The sequence below is a fragment of the Triticum dicoccoides genome, chromosome 2B (assembly GCF_002162155.2).
Source record: "Triticum dicoccoides isolate Atlit2015 ecotype Zavitan chromosome 2B, WEW_v2.0, whole genome shotgun sequence".
Taxonomy (NCBI): Eukaryota; Viridiplantae; Streptophyta; class Magnoliopsida; order Poales; family Poaceae; genus Triticum; species Triticum dicoccoides.
The window spans coordinates 36,357,809-36,362,844 of NC_041383.1; positions in this window are offsets into that span (position 1 = coordinate 36,357,809).

Sequence of the window (5,036 nt, forward strand, 5' to 3'; positions counted from 1 at the left end):
TCGTGTAACAACGTTAGGCCCTCCGAGGAGCAGGCCCAGCCACTGTGTATATAGCAGATAATGGACCAAAACATAAGAAAAGAAATAGCCCAAGGAAAATTAGCCCCGCAACAGCACGCATGCACACTAGTAGAAAACAGGGCATTTGTCCCGGTTCGTAAGGGCCTCTAGTCCCGGTTCTTGAACCGGGACTAATAGGTCGTTACTAATGCCTCCCTCCTTTAGTCCCGGTTCGTACACGAACCGGGACAGATGAGCCTCCACGTGGCCGCTGCGGGCAGCCCAGGCAGGGGGGCCTTTGGTCCCGGTTGGTGACATAAACCGGGACCAAAAGGCATCCACGCGTCAGAAGCTGACTGCAGCTGAGGTTTTTTTTGAAGTGGCTGGTTTAAGGGTTTTGGGGGTTAATTTAGGTTGTTATTAGCTAGCTAATAGAGAGAAGTGTCCTCTCTTATATCTTCGTTCTTGGTTTACCAACGCTACTGCTATGTTCATTTCACCTGCTGACATATAATAACTCTTCATGCTCGCATCATACGTCATCATATATAATAACAAGTCCTACTAATCATACATCATCATACAACTTCTACTCGTTATTAATAACAAGTCATACGATCATCATACTCATAGTCATTGAACCCAACCCTACATAATTGTTCTTAGTACATGATCATCAGTATCAGGTAGGACCTAAACACACTTAATTAAGATAAAATAGCATAAAACAATATAGACCCTGACTTCCATTATGAAGAATGAAGATCATCCTGTCTCCAATTCTTGTGCTTCGCTTCCTTTTGCTTCCAAGAAGCTCCTTACGACTGTCCATACATTTTTTCCATTCTTTGATTGGCATGTCTCCACTTCCTTTAGAAATCCGGTAGGACGACCTGGTTGTATGTTCAAAACATCAAGGCGACCTTGCATATACATCAGATGAGGCACACAATCATTCGGGGTTATCTGTTGAAAAACATAGTAATAACTTCGTAGTTAGCAATGATGTACTAGTTTTAGAAGTATGCAAAAAGATGCACGGATGTCATAATAGTAAAAAATCTTACCAGGGTATCCATGTAGTTACCGTAGTTCAACGCGTGCACTAGTGGCACGTATTGACCATAATGTTGAGGAGTTCGATTGTAGACATTGTAATTCTCAAGATCGGTACAAAATGCGATTAGATGATTTTTCTCCTTATAAGTTAATTCGAAGCCATCGGTGTAGTGGATTTTATCTACCATCTTCCGCACATTCTTGGAAGAATGAAAATAAGCTGTCAATGGAAATAAGTTGTCAACTATTTTGAAATAAACAATAGAAATTACTTAATAACTATGTTTGAGAAGCTCACATGGGGGAAGAATTGGAAGTGTATCCACAAGGACCCAAATGTCGATATTGTCTTTCTCGATTGTAGGATCACCAAGATCCATCGTGATAAGCATACCCTCATCAAAACCATACATCTTGCAAAGTGCTTCCCAATTTTTGCAACCAAAATGGGTTACACTCTCAGCATTGTACAACTTTACTTCAAAATCCACACCATGATGGGTCCTTAGGTGAATTTTTTTTGGTTTCCATACTTTCATGGTATTCAAAACTCATCATCTCCAAGACATAGCGTCTTGCATAGCATGGGATAAGCTAGTCGAATTGGAAAAGATGAAAAATACACGTTAAAATAGTTGAAGTCGTGCTTAATTAAGAAAAAAAAACTATTATCGTCGTTGCGTACCTTATGAACATCGAAGGTCTCCTCGAGTTTAATTCTGAAGCGCCGATCTTCGTCCAGCTCAAGGAACCTGTCGCACATACCTCGGTCGTCATGGCACCAGTCGCACTCCCCCGGGCGGTTTTCGTCGTCCGGGTACCACATTTCCGGCCTATGTTCATAATTCAAATATTAAACTTGTACAATTAAATATATGTACTAGAAAACCTAAATTAGATCATTATTATTAATCATGGGTTGACTATCGGTGATGGTAGCTCCTCCTTTCATTCCCGAGTGCATTATTACACCAAATTGTCTAGCACTCGGGAATGAAGGAGAAGCTACCCCCACGATGGCGTGGATGGTGGAGGGGCTCTTCAATTTTAGCATTCAAAGTAGGAGTACTTTTCCAATATGAGCATTCAATAAGCAAAACCAAATCGTAAAATAAAGTAGTATTCAAATTAGCATGCATTCAATTATAACCAAAAGTACATCATCTCTTGTGTCCGTACATCGTCGAATATTATCACTAATACTCTTCGAATACTATCATACATATAGCATCGTCAATACAGCTAGAACCGTAGCGCCCGACGGGTATCGTCGCGGGCGGTGGACACCCAAAGATAAGGAACCATCACAGGAGCATAGCTCCAGTGAGATCCCTGAAGAACCTGCCAGGTATTGTCAAACCTGCCCTCCAACGCAACCATGTAGCGACGGACGTGCTCGTCCTCCTCGCTGACACGGTGACGTACCACCTCCGCGGTGTCCGGAAGCCTCGGCACCGTCACTGGCCCACGCGACCGCCACCAAACAAGGATCGGGTCAACAACGGGCTAGCTCCTCACCAACCTACATCCCCCGAAAGGTAGCACCTCCCAATACCAGCCCGGCGGAGCCCAGTCCCGGACATGGCCCTGATTAAGCAGGCCTCCACCGCCGAGTCGACGACGAGGATGCGGGATAGGCATCATCGACGTTGATGCGGGAACTACTTCTATATATAGTAAAATAAATAAGTTTTATTAATTAAATCAACTAGTTCAACTACTAAGCACTTAGTATAAACAAATAAAGTAGTACTTACTAAAAATAAACTACTTCTATATATAGTAAAATAAAGTAGCTGATTAAATCAACTAGCTAGTTCAACTATATATTAAGCACTTACTATAAATAAAATAAATTAGTACATACTAAAAATAAACTAGTTTAACTATAGTTCTATTATTTTTCTAACTAATTATATTAAACACTTTCTCTTCTTATTTTCCTTTTTCCTCTATTCTAAATATGAATATATTCATAAATGACTTTGAACATGCACAATTTTCCTATACATACATAATATGACATATACATAAATTGACAAAGAAAATTCTATGAACAAAAAAATCATTAAAATGCTATGAACAAAATTACAACAGAAAAAAATCAAAAAATTCTATGAACAGAAAAAATCATAAAAAATTGACATATTCGATCTCTGCATATATATGAACATACAAACATGCATATTCAACAATAATATCACCAAAAAAATCTATTAATAGAAAAAAATCTAACACAATATGAAAAAAAAAATATGAACTACACATCTAAATTTCTACACATCTAACAAAACAATCTATGAACTACAAAAAAATCTAACAAAAAAATCTAAGAAATATATCTAACAAAATCTAACTCAATTAACTACACATCTAAATTATACTACACATCTAAATTAACTACTACATCAAATTAAATTAGCAAAAAAAATTGCTCACGGGATGGCGACGGTGTGAGGGGCGCGGCGAGGGCGACGGGCAGGGGACGGCGACGGTGCGAGAGCGGCGGCACGGCGACGGTCGACGGTGAGGTGCGGCGCGGGGCGGGGCGGCGACGGGCAGGGGCCGGCGGCGTCGCGGGGCACGGGGCGCGGGGCGGAGGGTGGCAACGGTATCGGGGTGGCGCGGGACGACGTCGGGGCGGCGCGGGACGGCGCGGGGTGACGACGGCGACGGCGAGGCGGAGACGGGCAGCCTGGCGGCGTCGAGCGCGGGGAAGAACGAACTGAACCAAATTTTCACGAGTGCTGCTTATATAGGCAGAGTATTGGTCCCAAGTCCTGGTTGGTGCCACCAACTGGGACCAAAGGCCACTTTTCAGCACCCCAACCGGTACTAAAGGGTGGGCATTGGTACCGGTTGGTGCGACGAACCAGGCCCGAACATTAGCCTTGTTTTCTACTACTGGCAGTTGTTGGCTTCCCAGCTGTTGCGATCAACGCGATTTTATCGCTGCCAAACGCATCGTGCGATCTCCCTACACCGTGTGAGTCTCTGCCTACTACCGCCGGTCCGCCGCTAGGGAAAATTTGCTTCGGCCTCTAAGCGAAGATCAGAAGGAGACTAATTAAGATCCGTCATGGCTGCATCGGTGCATGGTTAGTCTTTATCCTTATGAATTCCCAATTGATCACTGTCATCAACCATCACAGAGAGGATTAGGGGAAGCACCACCACTGCCATGACCGACCACGGGGTACGCCCACTCCTGTAATTAACCTCGGGTTCAAATCTCTAAATTTTTGTTGTCTAATATGAATGATTTGATCGACACGAAAATTATATTAGTATATAACTAATATGGTAATTAAATTTCTAGTGTCGAATATGAGCAATTTGGTAGTAATTTTTCAGTCTTTAATTACATCCATGAAAACATGACTTCGAATCTATGTGTACCTTATTTCCTTGCTCCTCAATCGCCTATAATAAAGGATTTGATGTTCCAAAGTTGTGGGAAAATCGTTTTGACAATTTCAAGCCTAGAGTTGTATAAAAACTCAACTTAGGAACTGACTAATCTTTGACTTGACTCATTTTTCAGTTCGGTTCAAGTCAAAATTTTAGCCTATAGTGCGCTGACACATGTCTAGGCTTGATTCTTTGTTTTGTCCCCGCATTGAAAATAGGATTGATTTCATCCATGTCTGAGTCATATTGCCTATGGCCCATTTCATACCTTCACCGTTCCCTTAACGGGCTTGATTCCAACCCATTACCCTACAAAGACACAACCAAACACCTGGCGCTCGCTAGGGACGCTTAGCAGGCTGGCCCAATAACCTATTCGAAGGAAACGTGAAGGAAAAGAAAGACATCAATCCTAATCGATATTGGGGATTGTTGGGATTAGAACTCAGGATCGCAACGTCAACAGCCTATCACACTAACCACTAGACCAAGTAACTTTGCTATCTATTACCAAAAAATAGTGCTAGTTAACTTTCATTTAGTAAAACGTTAACATATACCTGATA